This window comes from Excalfactoria chinensis, chromosome 5, assembly GCF_039878825.1.
Source record: "Excalfactoria chinensis isolate bCotChi1 chromosome 5, bCotChi1.hap2, whole genome shotgun sequence".
In the NCBI taxonomy this organism is placed as follows: domain Eukaryota; kingdom Metazoa; phylum Chordata; class Aves; order Galliformes; family Phasianidae; genus Excalfactoria; species Excalfactoria chinensis.
In genome coordinates, this window is record NC_092829.1 from 53,536,209 (window position 1) to 53,559,948 (window position 23,740).

Here is a 23,740-nt window from a genome sequence, read left to right on the forward strand (position 1 = left end):
GTGGTCTCCATCATTGCTAAATTGTGTCAATCATAGAGACAAAACTTTGGGATTGTGGTGAATTAAGTTTTATCCTTCATTTTCCTCTTTCCTGTGGAATGTCTTTATTTATTTTTAAGAGAAAGAAGAGTTTTCATGCGTAGTTCAGTAGAGTGCTAATGGTCAGTGGTTAGACCCTATAGAACTGTTTATTTAAGGTGGTGTTGTTTTTATTAAACTATTTTAAGGAAACATTTTCTTACATGTCATCATTCATTTCAAAGAAGATTGTTTATATTTACAGTGATGTGTACAATTATCTCAACTCTTAGAATATCATAACTTTCTGCATACTGATGTATGGTTTTAAGAGTTTAATACAGTTGCTTTTGTTACATTTGCTCAGCAGTGTGACATAATCTTATGATATTATGAGTAATATATTCATAGTAAAAATGGCATTTTTGTGGTGTAGGTCCAACAGCTAACCCAGAATCAAAAGTTTCATTTTTTTCAGTTTAAAAATACATTTTTTATTCAGACTCCGTTTGAGAAGGACAATGCAGTTCAGTCATGGATTTTTGCCTTTATTAGTGAGTGAAGACCACCACGTTCCTTGTAGATGTCAGACAGCCTCCTTACAAATTCAGGTGTTGGTAACTGAGATACGGTGCTACAACGTGTATTGTTCTCTGAAATAATTCATCTATAACTATTTTATAGATGTCCAAGTGTAAGGGAAACTGTTAATCACAGCCTGAACCTCTGATTAACCATCTGAGGCAAGTGTTGGGTCAGCTGTGGGAGCACAGGTGAAGATAATTCAGCTGTACTGCTGGAAGGGCTGGAGCTTGACTTCACCTCTCCTAGATCCCATTTAAATGCTGACCACCACTAAGGTAGCATCTCTTTCTGGAGATAGCTCCTTTGTGGAGTTATGGTGGCAAGCCTCAACGTTTTTCATCTGGACTGAAGGCCTCAGAGTTGGTGAGTTTTTCCTAACCTATGGCTACCTATTGGCTAACTATTCTTGTACTATTCCAACTGTACATTACTGTTCTTGCATTATTCCAACTGTACACCAAGTAAACATGCAAATGAGAAAAATTGGGAGGAATTCTTTGTTTCTTTTGCCTTTATTTTCTCATTTTCTTGGGTGTAATTTGTTTTTTCTGTATAGCTCAGAAGTACCACGTGACCATAATTTTCTGACTCTGCCGGAGTACACAATGCTTTTGTTCAAAGTGCTAGGTGATCTGAAGTGCTAGTTTGGGAATGGATGGAAGCTTCTTACATGGCTGGGTCTCCTTGATGCAGTGTTGGTTTGTTAGTTTTTAGAAATGACGAGTTGAAAATGAGAGATTCTGACAGTGTTAGCCAGCTGCTCAATATATTGCTTTTGCAGTGGTTGAATACTGTTATTTGAAGTTTTCCCAAATTGTTCAATTCTTGGTTTTCCTTTGCTTAAGAATTAAGGACTCTTCCCATTAACTGATTTCAAAAATATTTCAGGTGAATTCTAAGCTATTGCAGAATGGAATTATAGGAACTTGTTTCTTAAGAAAAGTTGAACCATACAGTGTAGCTAGATTTTCAGATGCGTAGTAATGAAAGATATAACTGAAACGTATATGGAAGTGACTTATATATGTATTCAATATTTTGTTGAAGATACAGAGTAGTTTTCTAGATGCACCTGCACTGTGGTAAAATGACTCAACATTTCTTAAAGTTGTACTTAAAAGTTACTTTCCCTTCTAGTGTCATGACAGTGTTGGAGAACTTCTACTGGTAAAGCTGGGATGTGTGTCCTAGACAAAAACTACTCATGTTGGCACACATAGTGAAGACATCAATTGTCTATATTAGTAGCAATAACCACTTTGAAGCATTCACTTTACTAGCACTTGATAGCCAAGGTTTCTGACCGTGTCTCAACTTCAACAGAAACCATTCAATTTACCAATACAGTGATGTACTTCATACCCTTGATTTACTTTAGGACAAGCAGAAGTTGATGATGGTCAATACTTTCTTAGATGTTGAATGTGTGACTTTGTCATCGTTAACCAAGTGCACAGAAGGTGGGGTCTATATCTAACTTCAAATCAACCACAAATCTGATTCACCTTCACTGCAATAAGGCTTGCTTTGACTTGGAGTGAGCTCTGCAGAAGTTTGTGAATGGTTCAGAAAATGAAATATCCCCTTTCCATAGAAAGCACGATCATTACCTTGGATATTTGCTGAACCTGTTAGATTTACTTGAAGTAGCCAGAAAGAACAGTAGCTGAGAAACTGTAACTGCTTAAAAGTGTTTGGTGATATGTACACTCATAGTATAGAAATGTAAATCTCCTTTCCTGCCCTACAATGTCAATAAAAAATTATGTAGCTCTTTTGGAACATTACCTTTATTTGCTCAAGTTCCTCGAAGTTTCATCACTGTGCCATATTAAATTTATGTACTAAACAGATCCAGCATGTGTCTCTTCCAGGCACAATTTGAGATTCACTGTAGTAATAAATTGGCTTTACAAACATGTGTGAGCAATCTTTTTGAGATGGTAGCCTGTCATAACTTATAATGATAAATACCTTGAAAGGGGGCTTGTTTCAATGTATTCCTTGCCCCAGGTATTGAGTCAGTCTCCAGTTTTTCGTCCATAGTATGATTTCAAATGCACAAGTGGACAATAAAGCTTGTGGGAGAACCCCCCTTTCTGTTGGAGAGAATCATATCTAAAGCAACTGATACCATCACTGAACTGCTCCTTCTGAGCAGATTTTATCCAATTTTTAGACTGCACCTCATCTGCTGTGCGAGTGTGCCCATAGTAGTTTACTTGCATAGAAAGTATGTTAGAGACATTAACAGAAAATGCGGTCACCAGGAATGTGTTCAGTTGTGCTTGGAGATGAATCAAGACCCTGTTTGTGCATTTGCCTGGGATTGTGCTGTGGCATGTTGCTTAAATGGAAAATAATCTCACCCAGACTGTCCTGTATGTTTGTATTTCAATAACAATTGATTAGTACAAATAAAAATAGCATTGAAATTAATATTATTATTATTATTTTTTAATCAAAATGAGAGTTTTTCACATATGATTTGAGAGTTCTACAAACTGTTCTACAAACTCTTACTCTTCTTATTTCAGACAGAATTATGCAGAACGTTTAGATAATTTCTTCAGATAATTAATAAAAAGCTAAAAAAAAAATAGTATTTAGGAATCCATTTGTTTCTTTTGTAAATTAATTTCACCAGGCCTCTTGAAGGAGAAACAATACAGATACTTCATGGAGAGGGTGGCTCAGTTGTAGCTGGCTGGCTATGGTGTATCTTGCATGCTGAAATGGCGCATGCCATCACACATTGGCCTTCAAGGCCCATTTTCAAATCAGACACATGAAATCTGTGTTTTCTAAATGGGCACTGCTTATTTAGCAGTTACTGATTGCTAGAGGAACATTGGGTCTCAATTGCTTACATTAGTTTGTATCCACGGCTTAGCACATTTCTTAGCACGTTTGTGTGGGTTAATGCATAGTTAACACAGTTTGATTAGCAAAAGGAATTCATTAGTAAATTCTGCTGGAGCCTTTTGAAGTTTTTGATCGGGAAGATCAAGTGGTTTGACCTAAGGTGAAGGCGGAGGTTCAGCAGTTGTATCTGAACCTTCTTTGCTGTTATCTAAGAATTACTTTAGATGAGACAGTATTTATAGCTCAAGCAGATTTAAGGGAAAAGTAGGAGTTTCAAAGTTTCTTTCAAAATGTAATTCCTAAATTGCTACTTAAAAGGGTAAATCTAGTCTGTCTGGGCTTATATGACCAATATTTCCTCTTGCAATACCTGGTATGCTCAATGGCGGTCAGTTAGTTTGCCATTAGAACAGTAAATGGGATTTCTAATCAATGTGATGAGAATATTCATTTTATTTTGTGGCACTGTCTTCTTGCAGCAGTTTTATTTTGGCAGTAACTTACTAACCATTGTGGTTTTTTAGGATTTTATCCCAGTACATTTTTATATGGCTGTACTCTGAATCTCAGATCTTCATTTTGAATTAACTTCGTCAAGCACAGTACTTTGCTAGCAACCTGTCAGTTAACTTGCAGTTCTCATAATTTCATATTGTGTAGTATTCCATACCAAAATGGACACTGAGGATGATTTATTTAGCTTATGTGAAGGCTGTGCAAACATTGCCCTTCAGATAATATTTTAAGAAAGCAGTGACTGAGAGAAAATGGTGCTGATTCCCAGGTGGCCTGCAAGTTTTCATTTTTAATTGTTTTTTTGGGGGGGAGAAGAGAGGCTCCATTTAAATGATTACTTTAGTTCTATTCAACTTTTATATGGTTGTCAGTTTTTAGAGAGTTAATGTGTTCATCATCTTAATGATTCCATTTCATACTACTGCATTTTTGCCTATAACTTCCAAGGAGGGAGAAGTGAGGAAACCATCTACCAAATAGTTATTCTGAGCTGAATATCCATTAGTTCAGTACGTAATTTCAAATGTTCATTAGTTTCATGAAGCAGAGACCTTCTCAGCAGATTTTATAGTTGAAACTGTCTGTCAGGAGTGAAGGGGAGGGAGACTGCAGAATGCTATTTTAGGTGGAGAATCATGGAATGCTTCTTAAAGGACTAAGGCTATACTGAGAAGTTCCTCAGTCCTTTTATTTTTTGCCTATCTCTGCAGAACACAAGGGAGCCTGTGTGTGCCACATAATGTGATCTTAAACATGCCATCTTAACATTTTCACCTTCCACAAAAAGTTCAAGGAACTTCTTTTACCTACTTTTGATTCATTAATTTTGTGTTGAACTTAACTGTTCTTTGCTGGTATACAAAACTGAAGGTTTTATTGCTTAGGTAATTCTTCTGTGGAAGAGCTTCTTTATGGTAAGGGTGACAGAGCGCTGGAATGGGTTGCCCAGTGAGGTTGTGGAGTCTTCTTCTATGGAGATATTAAAGACCTGTGTGGATGCCCTACCTGTGTGACCTACTGTATGGTACCTGCTTTAGCAAGGGAGTTGGTCTCAATGGTTTCTTGTGATCCCTTCCAACCTCTGTGATAATAATGTGCTTTAATGCTAGAAATACAGATGCTACCTTCCCATCTTTTTCTGGAAGAATTTGAAATAAATAATATCATTGAAACTCTGTCACTGAAATCCAGATGAGTCAAGATTTTTAGTTAGTAATTTCACAAATCATTGGTTGGTTTGTGCTGCTAAATTTACTAAGAAGCAGGAGGTAAGAACAGAAGCCTTCAATGAAAGTTCCAGATCTCTCTTTGCTCTTCTACAAATGACTTGGGCATAAATTTGAATACATCAACAAATTGCATTGTGGAAGAAGGAATGGAAAAAATGGCCATCTCCAAGAATATTCATACTGTTATCTTCCACATGGATCAGAAAAAAACACACAAAACAACAAAGATAGCAAAAATGCTTATCTTGCCTTTGGTTCTAGCAATTATGAAAGATATCCCCCAACCCTTGTCATGTAGAAAGGAATTATACAGTGAAACAAGCTATTCTTGGTAATGTTAGTGTGCCATAGTGTTGACTTGAGGCAATTTTACAGGTGTCTTGCTTTAGATTTAATAAAGGAGGCTCAAATTCCCTGTTTTAGTGGATTATACTCACTGTTCTGTTGAGTGGGGAATGTAAGAATACTATGTAAGCTGACTTATGTGCATAATGTTCAGTTTCAGAGTCATGGAGACTCAGGGCTAAATGCATTATCACAAATAAGGAAGCAAGAAACAAACAGGAATGCTTTCAGAAATTTCTTGAAGCAGATATTGTTGCTGCAAGCCAAGCCTGCCTGTTGTAGTGATGGAAGCATCTTCTGCTGTTATAATTGATCAGCATAGGATGAAAATATTAGACCGAAACATGAAAGGAAAAAATCTGAATATTGGTGTTTTCTCTCATATCTGTGCAAGCACACAAAAAGCTTCCAAACATGGATGGTTACAGTCATATTTCCAGGCTTTATACTGGTTCCAGGTGATATTCTTCTAGATATTTTTGCAGTGACAGCAAACCTTTCCCCGAAGCACATCACACATCACTTTACTGAAGGCTTCCTTGGAAAAGGCTGAAAGAGATAACACAGAAGATGGGCTGTCAGGGAAATGAATGGTGTGAAGGAATCTCTGCCTTTCTGTTTCTCCAGGCTCAGTCAAGACTAAATGCCTGGTCAGTTACTTAAAACCTTTTATCTGTTCTAGTGCTCAAAAGTGGTCTGTGCAAAGTAAATCAATTGAATTACTCAACTACGTGCAACTGCAGACATTCTGCATTGGAATGGTAAGCCCACAGAAACAGAAATCATTACACAACATTGTAGCAGTGCTGTTGGAGTTTGTTTTTTTTTTTTCTTTTCCAGTGCTTTTGTGATGTGTTTTTTTTTCCCTTACATAATGTTATTCCTTGCAGATTTAGATTTAGTGCAGCATTTGTGACTGCTGGTGCCCCCTTGTCGCTCTGCTGAATAAAACCTGAACCCAGCTGCCCCCATGCTGTTGTTACTATAATGACCACATCGTTGCTGTGAGCAAAATCAGAACAGCTGAAGTTAATAGGCAGAAAGTGTTCAAACTGGTCTGAAATAACATTGGCTGCAAATAAAGCTGTCTGTGCTCTGCTTGAATATGTATGCACATGAGCACTCCCTGTTTATTAAAAGCTGCTACTGTAGAAGATAAATGAGAGTTGAGTTACCCAAGGGAAATAATACTGAGATAAAACTTGTTGATTTCAGTCACGAGTTCCTGCTTGTGTTGAAGTAAGGTCTTGTATGATGTAGTTGTAGACTTCAGAGTTATCTACAACTGTTGCCCATGAAACCTTGATGCTGATGACAACTTTCAGATGGAGCATCTGTGAGGCTCCTGGAGAGTGTGAATCTGTACGTCCTTGCTTTGTCGCTGTGTCACTTTCCAATGCTGTACATCTTTTTTGCTGTGTTAAATTGACTTTAATTATTCTTCCTTGGGCTGTACTTTATAACCTGCAGCTTCTTACAAAGTTTTTCTCCTTCTAATCTCTGGACTGATTTTTTGTTTCTTCAAATATGTGTGAATTGGCAGAATGTGCTTTTGGTGGTTGTTTCCTTTGCAGACAACTTCATGTGACTGTGGGATCTGACTGTCACCTTTTCTTCCCTTTGTGGAGGGCTTGTGCAGTGCCACAGACCTCAACAGGAGCAAAATGTGCATCATGTGGCACAGAGAGCAAGCCCTGTGGAGTTCTAGATTGTTTCAGTGGGTCTCAGCTTCTTTCTTGAATAAAATCCCTGTTGGCCAGGCTCTGCCACAGTTCACACCAGAGCCAGACTTCAGCAGTCTCAGCAGAAAGATCATCCTGAATCCCATATTTTTTCCAGCTCCTTCTGTGCTCTTAGAACAAAGAGAAATTGATTCTCCAGCTTAGTCTCCCAAGAGAGAGACTTGTCTGAACTGATGTCTCCCTGGATAAAACAAAGTCAATTGATTAACAGGAATAACCCACTAACAAAAGTAAAGCAGATCTAGACCTGATGGCTACAGGCTGGCTTAAAGACCAAATATTTCTCACTTTTCTCAGGCTCAAGCTTCTGAGGCAGGGGTGTGAAGCAAAGGTAGTGTGTAAGCAGACAAACTGTGTCCTAGACTTTGCTAGTGGGATAAGGATGATGTGCTTAGATAAGGAACTCAAAGGGATTGATGAGAGGCAGTGTGGCTGCCAAACACTTTCCTGTTCTTTGGTGTTTGCAAAGTTAGAGAACTGAAAAGGTTATTTTTTCTGATGGCTCTGAATTATTAAGCTTAATGTATTTAAACTGTATTCTCTTGCAGAAGTGTCCTGCTCCTGACAACTTCCTTGAATGGGGAATTTAGCTGTCCTTTTAAGACAGGAAAAATTGCAGAACAAAGTTTAGTTTGAATGAGATTTTGCCTAGTTCCCTGTTTTATGCATAGAACATGGCACTTTTGTATGGTAGGAAGAGGTTACATTTCATCCCATATGGGATGGACCAAGTGCATTTGTTACCCATGGGTAATTTACTTGAGTCTTTGGTTATCATCCAATTGTCAGCGGTGGATCAGTTTTATTATTAAATTAAGCAGAGAATGTTTGTCTTACATGAAATGTTGACTATGCACTGTTGTCAGGTTTTTCTTTTATAATCTATTTTTTCCATTGTATTTAAATGCTCTCTTTGTGTGCTATGATGACATCATGCCATCAACAGTCACCAGCCTGGGACTGTCTGGATATTACAGCCAGTTATTTTGTTCCCACCTTTTCTGCTTACCTCTTCCTGTTGGGTTTCCTGTCAGCTCCGCCATACTCACTATGCTGTTTATTTCTATCCATTATCTTTGCTGTTTTCCTACAAATGGCTTGGTGGTTTTTTGTTTTTAATTTGCATTAGTCAAACTAGTAAAAAATAATAATAATAATTAGATTATTTTTTTTTAATCTAATTTTTTTAAGAGTTCTGAAATCTTTAGATTATCTTATCTTGAGCATGTAAGAGAAATTCAGGTATGCTTCTTTAATTTTGGGTTAATAGCTGCTCCGGTCAGTGCAAAGGTTTCTTCAAAAGGCTGAAGGATAAACTCTACTGAAGTTATCTCTGGTCTCCCCCTCCTCTATGACTGAAGGAAGGGATGGTCACTAAAAAGAGCTTGAAATATGGCTCATCTTTGGTATTTAACTGGATGTGTAAGCTCTTAAAACTTCATAATGTGAATATTATTAGCGCCTCACCTGAGTATGCGGCTTCCTCACCACTGCATTTCTTTTGATATGATATCCTGATAGGATTGCTCCAGCATTTTCTGAGTATTTCTTTTTCATGGACTACTTACCCCTCACCTCAGTCAATAAACACCTAAAATATACCTCAGAGGAAGCTTAGTTCTGTGGAGTTTTGTAGATAGTAAAACTTTCAATTGTCTCAATTTAAGCAGATATCCTTTGGGCATGATAGGACTTAAAGAAAGAAAATATTGCTTTCAAGCAATGTACTAAATTAAATTTTTCAAGCCCCGGTGGGCTCACATTACCACAAAAATGTTATTGAATTTTATTTAGTTAAAGATTTGAATGATAAATATGAAATTACAATCTGAAATACTTGATAAAATATCTTGGGAGAAATCAACATAGGAACAAAACCAACAGAGAAAGAATAGCTGAATTTCCTGGAAAAATGTTATAGTCATTTCTCATTGCATTTGTTTTTACATGAGGTGGGGGGATCAGGACAAGCAGAAACAAGTAGTTCTTCACCAGCTGCATACAAGCTTATCTACAGATTAGATCACTTTTTCCAGTTGGAAAAAAGTGAAGTAATTCACAGTTACAGAACATACTTTTTTATTTTATTTTATTTATTTTATTTATTTTATTTATTTTATTTATTTTATTTATTTTATTTATTTTATTTTATTTATTTTATTTTATTTATTTTATTTTATTTATTTTATTTTATTTATTTTATTTTATTTATTTTATTTTATTTATTTTATTTTATTTATTTTATTTTATTTATTTTATTTTATTTATTTTATTTTATTTATTTTATTTTATTTATTTTATTTTATTTATTTTATTTTATTTATTTTATTTTTTATTTTATTTTTTATTTTATTTTTTATTTTATTTTTTATTTTATTTTTTATTTTTTTATTTTTTATTTTTTTATTTTTTATTTTTTATTTTTTATTTTTTATTTTTTATTTTTTATTTTTTATTTTTTATTTTTTATTTTTTATTTTTTATTTTTTATTTTTTATTTTTTATTTTTTATTTTTTATTTTTTATTTTTTATTTTTTATTTTTTATTTTTTATTTTTTATTTTTTATTTTTTATTTTATTTTATTTTATTTTATTTTATTTTATTTTATTTTATTTTATTTTATTTTATTTTATTTTATTTTATTTTATTTTATTTTATTTTATTTTATTTTTTTATTTTATTTTTTATTTTTTTATTTTATTTTATTTTTTCTTTAAAAATGTAATACTGTTCTACAGGATTTCTTTGTTATGATGGGATTCTAAGGATAAATATTCAGAAACTAAGATTTTCATTTTTAATTGTATACATAATTTAGACCTTCTCCTAGCTAACACTACAGAAGATTGAAGAGCTCGGTGTTTTGCATGTCTCAGTAAAATCTGGAAGTTTGAAAGATCTTATTTCTACTTGCAGCCTATTACTTGTGTAATAACTTGCAAGCATTGTGCAAGAGGAAACTTGGTGAGCCAGAACTCTTTAGTAGCTGTTGGCTGCTTTCTCTGTTTAGATATGATCAGGATGTGGTTTACGTAATTAAAGTACTGTGTTTAGATGGCAAGCAAGGTAAAGAATGGAGATTCTAAAGTGTTTGCAACTCTGTGAAAAGCACTTCCCAGTTAATATTACTGTAAAAATTAATTTTTCATTTTGTGCAAATGTCCAGTTAGTTTTATAGTTCAGTATCTCAAATGAAGAGTACTGCTGTCTGAAATGTAGCTTCTTATGCTGGTGCTGTTTTTTTGATCCAGTTAAGAAACCTTTCATTTGCCACTGGAACGTGTAGTGACTTCTGAAGTTACCCACAGCTCTAGCTTTTATAATTGTTATGAGATCTATTAGATCACTTGTTTTCAGTAAGCTATCAACAGATAATGTCATATATCTCATGGGTCTACTACATCTGTTTTGTGGTCACGCAAATCCTACAAGGGCACTGACACAACTTTTACAAGAGAAGTTTGGGGTTTTTATGTTTTCGGAGAAGATTTCTCTTAAGAGCATGAAAATCTTACAAATCTTACAGTTCTAATACAAACTGAAAGTCCTTCTGTCTTCCTGTTTGTGATAGATCAGTTAAAGTGCTTGGAGGTGCACATTTTCCTTCTAGACTTCCATCACTGGAAGTGTTATTCACGTTACTTTGCTGTTGATTTGTATATAGATGTTCTTACAATGTAGCGGAGATTGTACACAAAGACTTGTCTCCAAAAATATGGGACAGGAATGAGAGTATTGTTTGTAAGTCCAGCCCACTGACTTGAAGTTGGAGCTGTGACTACCAAATGCAATTGTTTAGACAGTGGCTGAGCTGAAAGAGGAGATAGAGCAGTTCTTTCTGTTGTCTAATGTCAGAACGGGGAGCATCTTTCAACTGGATGGAATGTATTATAGTAAAATTTCATAGCAAATTCAGCTGTGCAGAACAGTTACTCAGGTAGAATAGAGTGGCAGTAATATGTGGAAATTCAGACTAAGAGTGGAAAAATATCTTATGCCTAACTCTCCTGCTGAATTTACTTATGTGAGGCAGAGAAATGGAGTAACCTTATTGTTCAGTGCAAAAGACAGAGATCGTTTCAAATCAAATGACATTAATGATCTCAAAATACTCATCAGATGGAAATATCCATACAGATTCTTTCTCTGGGTGTTCACAATTATCCAACCCTGCACAATACAAGAGAGTGTCATTATGTATTAGCAAGCTGTGTTTATAGAACAGTTTAGCACAATAGTAATTGTCTATTTTAAGATTAACCCTTTTCCATATACGGTTTCACTATTAAAGTTTAAATGCAACGTATAGAAGGCAGCTTGCTGCCTCTGTACTGTCATTAATGATGTCAGTAGATAATGAAATAACGTTTTAGGTACTATTTGTTCTCAGCACCTGTAATAACTATTTCTGCCTGGTCTTCCAGGTTTTTATTGAAAGACTGAGGGTAGCAGTGAATGTCATCTGAACAGGGCCAGAAGTAATTTAACAGGGCAGTTAGAGAAGCAATCTTTTTTTGCCTGATTTAACTACTCTTCAGATTAAGATGTTCTTATTTCTTTCTCTGCTTGTGAGGGGGAAAAAAAAAGCCAACTTGTTCATCAAATATAATAGAGAGCAGCTTTGGTCTCTTTTGGGCAGGAACAAAGCACTGGTTGGACTTGGGAGATGTAATGGGGATTTTAGTGATGAGTGCTTGTGATGTTCTTTGCAGTTGAACTTCTTCCTGTTGGTCTTTAAAGGGGCCTGGAGCACCTCCTGTGTGAGGGCAGGCAGGGAGACCTGGGGCTGTTCAGCTATGGGAAAAGAAGGCTGAGGGGCTCTTATCCCCTGTGGTTCTGCCCTCCTGGTAGGGTCTGTAACCTGCAGATGGCCTGCACTACAGCAGGGCACTGTTGTGGCCTGACCCAGTCCCTCTCCTCATCCTTTTGTGCTGCACCAGGGAATCTTGGTGGGGATCTGATTGGTAGATAAGGAGGAGGGATGGTTTGGTGGCTCTGGAGTCAGAGATGAAAGTTTACAGGCAAGTGTAGTCATAACATAAGTTGCTTTACAGCAGAGAGAGGAAATAATAACTGTGAATTAGGCTTTTGGTGAAAGAATAATATAGTAGGAAACTGAGAAATTTAAACTGTGAGGATCTGATGTGCAGAGTATCCAAGAATCTCTGAATCTTGTCTTTGCTGATTTTTTTTTTTTGCTTTCAGAGCCTCTGCTTCCAGAACTTCACTGACAGGTTAGATAGATGCTGCCGACAACTGGAAAGCACTTGTACCCCGATTCTTCAATTTTGTGTCATTTTGGATATGGTAGACCATACTTATATGAGTCAGTGAGATAAAAATGTGCCTGCACATCCCCTGTAGGGGAGCATCAACCTGTTATTGTACACTGAGCTTCACAAAAGATAGATTTAAACCTCCATAGCAGTGTTTTTGCTGAACTTGGCCTCAAAATATTCTCAAAGTTGGGCATGAAAATATCTGGCAGCAGTGTGGTTTTGGATCCAAATCCTGGATCAGGATCTATAACTTGAATTTTCTGGAATGTTTGAAATCTCAGTCGATATCCATCATAACTTTTTTTCCCTGCTCAATCCAGATGGTGTCAAAATAGTTTTGTTTTATTGTTTATACATAATTGCTTGGCATGTAGTGTACAAATATTGTCTTGTATGTATACTTTTGCATCTATATCAGAAAGGTGCCTAAAAATAAACAATTGCATGTCTCTATTTTTACAGATGGCATTGAGCATTTCTGAAAGAATGTTGCCCATCGTTACTTGCTGAATGTGTGACAGAGCTGGAGGGAGGAAGAACTGAGATCTGATTTTCTTAACCCTGGGCCTGTTCCTTGGTAAGTCCAAATCTGCTCCATTTCATATGGTTTATTTTGCTTGTGGCAGTGTGGTGTTTTTATTTTTACTCTTTCCTCATTATGGATGTTGAGAGGGTGTAAATATGTGCAGGAGAGTAGGATTAGTATAGCAAAATTTTTGCCAATTGAATTAGTAATTAAAATGGTATTAATTTTTGTAAAGGTTTGTGCACAATATCTGTGAATGGGTGAACAGTACAATGCAGTACAAACAAGGATGGTAAAATAAATGGATTAGCAACAGTTCTTCAGGAAAGGATTTTGGTGTTACAGTGGCTTGCGAATTGATTCTGACTCTAGAGTTTTAAATCAATGCAAGAAGGGCAGGAACCATGCTGGGTTGTATTTGAAAATTGCTATAGCTTAGATGATGCATAAAATCATGTCCTCGTTTTCCACTGTGTTAATAAGGCCTCAGTTACATCTGGCATATGGTTTGTGCAATTCAAGAAAAATATGAAGAGAGCTGAAAAGCAAGCAACAAAAATTCAGAAATACAGGTGATAAGACATGTTTAAATTTAATGGCTTGGAATTGTTTAGCAGAAGGGTGTAATTTGTTCTCTGTGTGTTTGATTGACAGAACATGCACAAATATCAGCAAGATATAGGCAGGTAAATATTAACAACTGTTCAACAGTAATACATCTAGGTAGCTTTTTGTATTTTCCTTCTCAGTGGTTTTAAAGTCAAGGTAGGTAAGTACTAGTTAGGAAGGACTTGGAACATCACATATTTGTCTTGAAATGTGAAGAAAGATGTGACTTACTAAGACCCGTTTCAGCTGTGTTTTCTATGACTATTGAATTCAGTGAGAGCACTGCTGAAACTTAGCATCGAAGTCAGTAACAATTGAAAAAGATCCTCCATGTTCGGTTATTTTCACCTCCTTTGGCACCGCATGTATAAAGCCACCATTTCTTCTAGTTGAATGGATGGTAGAGAAATAGCCTCTATGGCCTCTAAAACTTCAGTGACTTGAAACTGAAGCAGTACTGTATCTTAACAGTAAAGAGACTAGGAAACTTGCTTTTTTTTTTTTTTTTCCCCTCATGAAACCAAGCTAATTTAAAAGATGGCAAACAAGTGTCTAATAATTCTGTCTTTGTTAAACAAAGCTTTGAGGGTAATAACAATATACCAAAATAAAAATTACATTTTACATCTAACTTTGTGCTCTTGAGAGCGTGCTTAATATAGAGTTAACTTAAGCTAATTGAAAATAGTCAAGTATTTGCATAATTGTATTCTGGAGGTGATTGTTGTTCAGTCTGTTGAAATCTCCTGGAACACATGAAGGCAATGCTTTGTGAACCTGCTATTCCCAATTTTACCAATTTCATCTACAGTAAACCTCATTAATACTCTACCAGTAAGTACTGGAGATATTGTTTGATATACTTTAATTATGCTTATGACAATCTTTTTTTCATATGGGGAGATAAATCAGTCAAACAATTGCAATCCTTTCAGAATTCACTTCAACTGTCATTATGATGGAATGCAATTTTGGGAATAATATGGATGTAAGTTTCAGTAGCTGGAAGCTATTTTATTTTAATGAGGTGTGTGCTAACGTGTACTGTAGTTTCTGCCACTAGTACAATAAAGTAATACAGAGATAATGAATATGATTGGTGTAATTCATCTGAAGTTAATGCTGACTTTAGGTAGTTGGTCTATTTTGTTTATGCAAATGACTCAAATGAATGATTTTTTGACAAATTGTGCTTTATTAAAGTTGTTATATAGTTTTCATTTTTTACATATATGACTTATGGGCTTATTTTATATAGGGGGAAGCTTGATGTTATGCTTTCTTCTTCTCAAAATGCCATTTTCTACTGATAAATGCTAAGGTTTTGCTAGGGCAAAGCTAATCTACCTGCCTGGAGTCTGAAAAAGCAAGCACTGCTAACTCTACCAATAGATGTAATTTTAAGAAATGTTTTCTCTTTATCCATTTGTTTTTTTTTCTATTAAGCTCTTCTATGGACTTCAAGAACCTACTTTCTCTAGTGCAATCTTTTTGTCCCCTGTCCGGAGGATTTATGTGATCATGTGAATATGAAGAAATATGCTTTTCTCTGAATATGTTTCACTGGTGTTTGTTGTTAAATCATACAGATTGTGTGAGGTATAGAATTCTAAGCACTACTTATTAGGGATGAGCTAAACTACATCATGGTTATAATACCTTGAGTTCCTATATGGTGTTGCTGTATCTCTGGAAGGCGGAGGTGTTGGAGGAGATAAGTCATCACTTCTGTTGCAGGGGGTAAGAACCTAGCTAAGAAAGTCAGGTTGTCAAACTAAGGATGTGGGGTGAAAGGCAACAATGCAGTTAGTAGAGCAGAGACTAGTGCAGTCTTGAGACTCAAGAGTGGGAAGAAGAGGAAAAGAACAAAAGATGGTAATTCTGGTTTAAATAAAAAGTATCTTCAGCAAATATACATAAGAAGGGTAGATTTCTGTGGCTCATAGAGAACTTTGTTCTGCAATTTAATAGGTCTTTTGCTCTGCCAGACTGTTTTCCACAATGCTTCAGCTTTATAGATGAAGCAAGAAAATAAGGAGGACAAACATACTTTGAGAAAAAGTGGTAGATACAGTGGGGAATATCAAGGCAAGAAGCTCTTAAAGTCAGGGCAGCCCGTACTAAGATTACCATTATAACATAACTGTAAATATCCCAAATATGTCGAATAAAAGCTGTGGAAAAATAGAAGCCATTAAAAATAGTCCTTATCTGGGCTTTCCTAAGTAGGACAGGCAAAGAAATAATGGATAAATCTAGGCCAATATGAACTTCTGATTGCTTTTCCTTTTTGTCCTGGGTTTGTGTTTCCAATATGTATTGTAGGAAAATACTTTAGTGCCTGTTAGAAAATATCCTGGTTTAAGTGCCCTGACCTCCTGACATACCTGTAAATAAAGAGAAGGTACAAAAGGCTACATGTAGCTAGATTTCACATCAGGATCAGAAAGAATATCTTTATCTATTTTTAAGGCTTTGTTCTTTTCCTGGCTGCATAGTGCTGCTGTCAGTGAGAACTTACCAGTGACTGCCTCTCTTTTGAGTGTTTAGACTTGTAACTTAATCAGTCACTGTTAGTTTACAATTTGTATTTTATTTTGAGCTTTTTATTAGTATTACATATCAATATTATAACAACCTAGGCTCAGCATATTAGGTAGATAAATCTATTGAAAATTGGATTTATTTCTTGTGCTTCTGAATTTTATCATCAACCAGATGTTGTGACTATAGGACTTCTAAAAGTACGAATGTTCTGTAAGTAGATGCAGCCCAATGATTTTGTTTGCTGGGAGGCAAGACTTATGAGAGAAAAGCCATCTTGTGTTCAGGGAGAGACTTCTAGGCTGTAGAGGAACTGGAGAGTTTTTCACTTTTATGTCTTGGTTTCATAGGGACTACAAATGACATGCAGAATATGTTTCAAGCATACAGCCAAATAGTGGATTTGTTCTCATTTCCTCTTCTGAAATCTGCCCAAAACCCCCGGAAAGGGATAAGTACATGAAGAATGATGTCTATATCATATAACGTAATATAGATTGTATACTTTAATAGCTTGTTAATAGAGACCACAGAACCATTTACATCTGGAATAATTTTTAATATTAGCACTATGTTTATGGCAGAGACTCCGATCTCCAGTCCTATGTGATTACCATTCTTAATTTCTCATCTTTTTAGCTGAGATTGAGTGTGATTATTGAGGAACATTTCCCTCAACTTCTTGGTTTGGGGCCCTGGTGAATGGCTACTTTTGTTAGACTATTTCTTCTGACGTTGTTTGAGAGAAGGCAGAGAAAAAAGCCAATGTAACTGTTACTACCCTTTTCTGTTCACAGCAGTTCTTGGCTGATGGTGCCACTGCCCAGGAGTTGTTGCTCTGCTTTGGCAGGCACCGGTTTTTGCCTTGATTCTGCCTATCTCTTATGAATAGAGTGCCTTTATTTCTGTCTGATAGGAAAACTTCATTGCTAATAATGGGAACTCATCTTCCAGGGCTGATAGCATTACCTCTCATCTCAACACGTTCACTAATTAGACTGCACTGCGTCAAATCTGTAGTGAATATTAAGTGGATTCTGTAACTTTATTATCGGTGTTTCTATGACAGCTCGGGCAACTTCAAGAACACCTGCTTTTCATCTCAGAGGTATTTCGTATCTTTGCCAAAAACTGAGATCATTAACCACATTTTCTTACTGGAATTATAACTTATTCTCCAACATTATTTAGTATCTTTTCTGTATATGGAACAAGTATGGTTAGAGTTGATAAACAATTTCATAGTTTACACTAAAACCCAATTTAATCCGCATTTTTTTGGAAAGAAAGCTTGCCCAAGAGCATCCTAGCAGATAAAGATGGTATTGTCTTATTAAAGCAGAATTATTTGAATGGTATTTTCTGATGTGAGCCTTGGAATCTCTGGATTTTATAAAAAAATCCCATGAGCTGACATAACGAATTGAACAAATGGAACTTAGGTGATTTGAACTGCTCTCTGCTATATTTAGCAGAGCTTAACAGCCTGCGGTGCCATCTTGAAAGGTCAAACTATTTTACTATATGTATAGGTATAACACTGGCTGGAATTTTTAATCATTGAGACATTTTATAGAACTAAAGATATGCTAAGATGGAGATGACCTAAATATAGCAATTTTCTGCATATTATATGCACAGCAGGAACTTGGCATGGCTGTAGCATGCTCACAAACTCACCCACAGTTTACTGTCTTTCTTTTACCTGAATGTAGCAGCTATGTCCAATAGGACATAACTGTTGTAGGGCTTCTAATAGAAATTGTGTACATAGTCTTTTTAGTTTCTCAAGCACCTGCATCATATTTAATCCAGGTTTGGTAGTAAGGAAAGGGCATCCATTTTGCCAAAAGCAACTATTTTTATTTTTATTTTTTTTAATTAAACCAGGCAAAACTGGACTTGAGTACTGGAAGTTTTAACAGTCTAACGAAGTCAAGAGCTTAAGAATAAGAGACTGAAATTCTGTTATTTGGTTTTTCATCATTTTTTGTTTATCACTTCTGATCCTTGCCTTGAAATAGGTAGCTCTTATGCCATTGATACACAGTCGGGACTTGGAGAAAAATCTGCAGTAAAAGCTACTCTCACAACATCCTGTGTTTATAGCTGGGTTATTTATTTCACTTTTCTGAGAAGTTTGTAGCACACACAGTGCAGATCCAAGTACTGGTAAACAACAGATAATCTGGTGTGGTCAAAGCTTAGAGACAGTGAAGTTTTTGCTGAGGAACTTAAGTGTATCACCTGTCTGCTGCCTTGGGTTTGTTTTTGTTTGGATCTGATTAAAAGGAGCCTGTTGCTCTTGTTCTCAAGTTAACCCATCGATCACGTAACAGTGCTTCCAGAAATAATTTCATGTGGAAACACATGTGTGCACTTTCTCTTTTCATTTTCATTTTATTCAAGAAACATTTTTTCTCTTTTTGGCTGCATAAAAATCAGAATTTATTATAGTTTTGTCAATCTGTACTGTGGCCCTTGGGAGCTTTCTTGGGGAGTAGTGAAAAATGAAGTTCAGGACCAAAACACTACAGTTGGGATTGGAAGAGGGCGTGTAGGCTAGTGCTAGCTTTTATAATAACCTCAGTGGGATAAGGATAGAAAAAGAGTAGCCAAAATCATCAATGAAGGTTGAAGGGATTATTGCCAAGAATAGGAGAAGGAATGCTACTGGATTCATTGTGTACTGTATGTATTGCTTCATCCTTAATAAGGATTCCATTGTCCTCTTTCAGCTGATTTACAAATGGTTTTCAAAATATATTGATGTGAAAATTTAGTTTGTGCCAGTACTGTAAATATTTATTTGAAGTGTGGCTACTCAGCGAAAGACTTAAGAAATCACACTAAAATAGCTAAGTGTGATATTAAGGTCGTTCTCCAGATCATAAGGAGTGAAAATGTTGAACCAGCATCCCAGCAGAATGCTATAGCGATCAGGATCAAAGTATTGCCTCCCTCTGGCTCTGAATAAAAATGTCACTGCAGATCTGAGAAAACTATCAGATGAATTGATTTTGCCAAAGGACTATCCAACTACCTTCATTTTCAATAAAAAAGCATGGATTGCAGTGGTGTGCAAGGAGATGTTCTCATTCATCTGATAGAAGCATACTTTCTGTCGAATGAGAATGCTAACCAGTTGCAATAATGAACAAAAGTGGAGGAGGGGAGATTCAAGCTGGACATTAGGAAGTATTACTTCTCAGAAAGGGTGGTCAGGCACTGGAATGGACTGCCCAGGGAGGTGGTGGAGTCACCGACCCTGGGGGTGTTCAAGGAACGACTGAATGTTGTATTGAGGGACATGGTTTAGTGGGAGCTATTGGTAATAGGTGAATGGTTGGACTGGGTGATCTTTTAGGTCTTTTCCAACTTTGGTGATTCTATGATTCTGAAACTACTTGACAAATGCAGCTGTTTTACCCTGCTGGCCTGTGGCAGCAGCAAATAACAATTGCTACACATATATTTTATTCAGTCTTCACAGAAATTAGCAAAAAGGACTATGAAATAAACAGTGTATAAGTAGTGTGAAGTTAGGAAGCTTGCTCCAAAAGCAGACTTTGCTGGATGCGATGAAAGAAAAGATGCTATTCATGATGAGTTATGGTAAAGTGCTTGTTCTGCTGCTGTAGCATGCTCAGGTTTATTGCTTTAGTAGGATCAGGTTGAGCACTATGAGTTAGGGACGATTCTTTAGTGTAGGACTGGATCTTCTCTGGAATTGGACTAGGGGAAAAAAAAGTTTCATAGTAGGCTGGCTGTGGAGCTGGTAGGGATTTCTCATTTTCAACATTCATTCAGAACACATTTTTAATCCAGTGCAGTTATCAGCTTCAGTTCCTCGTATGAAAGTATAAAATGATTGATGTTGCAAGAAAGCATGTGGACTTCTTTTCCAGAAGATGTGTTGCTACACATGCTGGCATGTGTTCTGACACTGAGTGATGAGTTGAAAGCACAGTTGGGCATAAAAAGCAAGGCAGAGTACGGAAGAAAACTTTCCATTTGCAAACTGTAGTACTAGAACAGTAAGGAGGGCTGACTTTTCTGACTGAAAAAAGTCACAATAAGAGTAAGTGGAACTGTACTTCTCTAACTTTATTCTAAAACCGCAGGTTTTGTTTATTTCCTTTAGCTGACAAGTTTCCAGGGATCTAATTTAGGCTTGAATCCAAGGTAGACCGTTAAAAATGAATAGCAAATAGAAAGCACATTTTAAATCTAATGGTCTGTGGAACGCTGTATCTTCCTCACTGTCTCTCTAATATCAAGCTCTGCATCAGTGAAAACTGGCACCATTTGGAAGTCAGCTCTGCTCCCACTGGAGCTAAAGACAAATGTCTTCCTTAATGGAAATGAAACTTGATCTTTTCATGAGTATTTCATTTTCATCTTAAGATTGCAGCTTTTTTCTGTTCATTCTTCATTAGCTATCAGTTTCACCCTGGACCCAGAAACTGCCTGAGCTAAAGGAACCGTCTATTTGAGCTGTTTTAGGAAAAACTTTGTGATTTGTCAAAATGCCTTTGAACTGTGTTTCTGGCATGTTCCTCAGTAAATATTTGCAGTGAGCTCTTTGTGTGCCAAAGAACTGAAGGATTTCATTTCACTGTGAAATATGTGAAGTGTATTTTAAATAATTTAGGATAAAGTAATACAGATGTTTATTTAGCTTTATTTTGATATTTTAACAGTTAACAACAGGAACAGGGAAGTAGAATCCTTTAATCCAATCTGTATCTGAGGATGTATCAGCCAGCCCATGTACTTTACAAAATGGATCATCTCAAATATTGACAGGAATTGAGTTCTGTATGCTTCTCTGTGTAGCTTAGTATGACAGCGACGTTTGTTTCTTTGTTCTTTGGCTCTTCTGTGCAACTTCAACTAGCTTGAAATTCTCTATAGCATGTTACATGGCAGAGTAAATAGATAAAAACAGGATTTTTGAGGGAACCGCCCATGCATTTTGATAATAAGCTGGATCTATTTGAAGTACTTACAGTGTGATCTGTGATTTAAATAAGAAAGAAGCACACAGCATCTTTTTATTTTTTCCTTTTGTACTAAATAGGCACCTTCATGTGCTTCTTTTGCAAGAAGTAAAGCTATCTTTTTTCCTATCAACACGTGTACAGAACTGATCAGATCAAGCGACAGGGAATGCATGTTACAGAACCAGTCAGAGCTTCAGGAACTGTGTCCAGCTAAACTGTTGTGCAGAAATTACCTCTGTCACATGAGAGAGGTCCTACAGAAACAAAATAAGATTACAGCTTGCAGCATCACTAGGACAGTGATTTAAATACAAAGATTTGTACTATAAAATATTATGCATGTAGTCAGAAAAGTCTTTGGTAGGCTTGAATTCTGGAAATCACTGAGTATTTGAAATTCTGGAAGAAGATCCAAGACTCTCCTGGAATTATCTGGATTAATTATCTCCTCTTATGTTCCCTGTGCTTTCTGCTAAACCCAATAACCACTACTAATTTCTCCCTGCCCCAAGTCAGGCTCTTGCTACAGTGCAATGCTGGGGACATGAAGTTTTGTAATACACTGGGACAGAGCTCAGGCTCTCTGTTCCATGTATTTATTCTTCCCAGCTAGTCAACTTCTCCAGCTCATAAGAAAATAAGTGATAACTGATTTTCAAAGGAATCTACAGATATGCCTACCAGTTGTTTTTGTGTAAGCACAGAACAAATGATTCAGACTTGGGTAGTTCAGGTAGATGGAATAACTCCTGAATTTTTAAGTGCGTATATAATTTTCAATACATTCCTGAAACCTTTGAATTTTTCCCATTGTTGGAAAGAAAACGTCTTAAGTTAGAGCTTCTAAGAAAATGGTGTTCTGCCAGTACTCCACACAGGAAAATAACTGCTCTCAGAACTGGGGGATCTTTTTAAAACAAGTCTAAAAACTGAACAAACTGTGCTCATTCACTTTGTGAATATTCAGCCTTGTGACCTAAGCAGGCTCTGCTAGCCATATGCTGATAGATATTATGCAAGTGCTGTGTGTGCTCTCATTTGATGACTTGAATGTCTTTAGCTGTGTTTAAGATTTATCTGAAGCTCAAAATAGAGAGTGAATTTGTCTTCTGCTGGCAGAATTTCTGCGCTTGCTATTGCAACAACATTAATCCTGAGCATTGACTCCCCATCTGAGAGCGCTTATGAAATTATCTTTCAAAGGCATGTCTTTAGATGCAATAGAGGTTGGAGACTGAGACCTACTGAGTCTTTAGTATGCAAAACCTTGAGACAAGAGCAGGTGGAATGGCGTGCAAGACAGTTTAAATATTAAAAGAGAAAGACATACACCTTTATAAGAGTTAAGGTTTCTAGATAGAATTGAAAGAAGAGTGGCTATCAAAATGAAAATGAAGTCTGGTTGTTTCATTCACTGTATAGGCTTTCCACATATTAAATTCTCAGAATTCTGCTTTTCAAAGCCAGAACATGAATCATGCTGATCTACTGTACTGCAGCTTTTCTAAATGCCAGAGATGTTATACACAGTGAGTGGTGAGGAGAGGTGGTGCTCAGTCCTAAAGGGTGTAAGGGAATACCTCATTCTTGTATCCTCGCTCAAGGCCAAATGAGGTGCTCTGGGGCAGGAAAGCATAACTAATATTGAGTTCTCAGCTGTATAATGAGTCTGTAAATGGTATCTCGGTTTAACAGGTTAAAATTAGTTCTCATATCTCTTTATACTTATGTAACTCCTCTTGTATGTAGTACAGAAATATTTGCAGTAGCCATCTGAGGGCATTCAGTAAGAAATGTACATTTTTATTAAGCATTTAAAGTATTCTTTTTGTTTGTTTTTCAGTTCCTATATTTCTAGCTCCTGAAATTAGCTTTTTACCTTTAGGGTGTAAGATGTTTTTGCAATCTTTATCTGGAACCAGTTGAAATCTATACCTTAACTGAGTAAGAAGGCCCATCGTGAGACTGAGGAGGAGCTTGAGTTACCACAGTTAGCGAGGTGTCTGGAAACCCCATGAAGGATGCTGGGGAGTTCCTCAGTGCTGGCACCTGCAGTACCGGTGAAGCTGCCTGGACCAGATGTGGGGGGCTCCTGATGGTAGGCAACAAGGCTGAGGGTGTCTGTGGGACTGTCCTCCTGCAGATGGGGTTGGGAAGCTGTTCTCTTCACTGGCACTGCAATGGGCAGAAGGTATTACAAACTGAAAGAGAGTGAGGCCATGTGGTCTCAGCTAAATTGCAGTAAACTGCTTTTCTTGCAGGAAGTTATACCGATGTAACTGACATAGTTTCCCATTGGAAGCAAGCTTATATTGAAAAATCTTTGAAATTTACAAAGCTAGTAATAACCAACAAATAATTAATGTTCTCCCCTTATTTGCAAGCTGTAAGACATTTCCTTTAAAGCTGTTGTGCCAGCTTCCTTTTTCATGCATGTAATTACAAGAAATATCCATGTAACAACTCATCTCAGT

The 23,740-nt window shown here is 36.4% G+C and overlaps 1 long non-coding RNA gene across 2 annotated transcripts; it reads left to right on the forward strand.

Moving 5' to 3' along the window:
* The first annotated feature begins 873 nt into the window (after positions 1-873).
* LOC140253576 (uncharacterized) lies at positions 874-23,540 on the forward strand. Of its 2 annotated transcripts, XR_011903902.1 has the most exons (4): positions 885-966; positions 12,508-12,536; positions 13,044-13,158; positions 23,152-23,540. It is a non-coding gene; the product is annotated as an uncharacterized lncRNA (long non-coding RNA). The 2 variants fall into 2 exon arrangements; XR_011903901.1 differs by lacking the exon at positions 12,508-12,536 and having other exon boundaries at positions 874-966.
* The last annotated feature ends 200 nt before the right edge of the window (positions 23,541-23,740 follow it).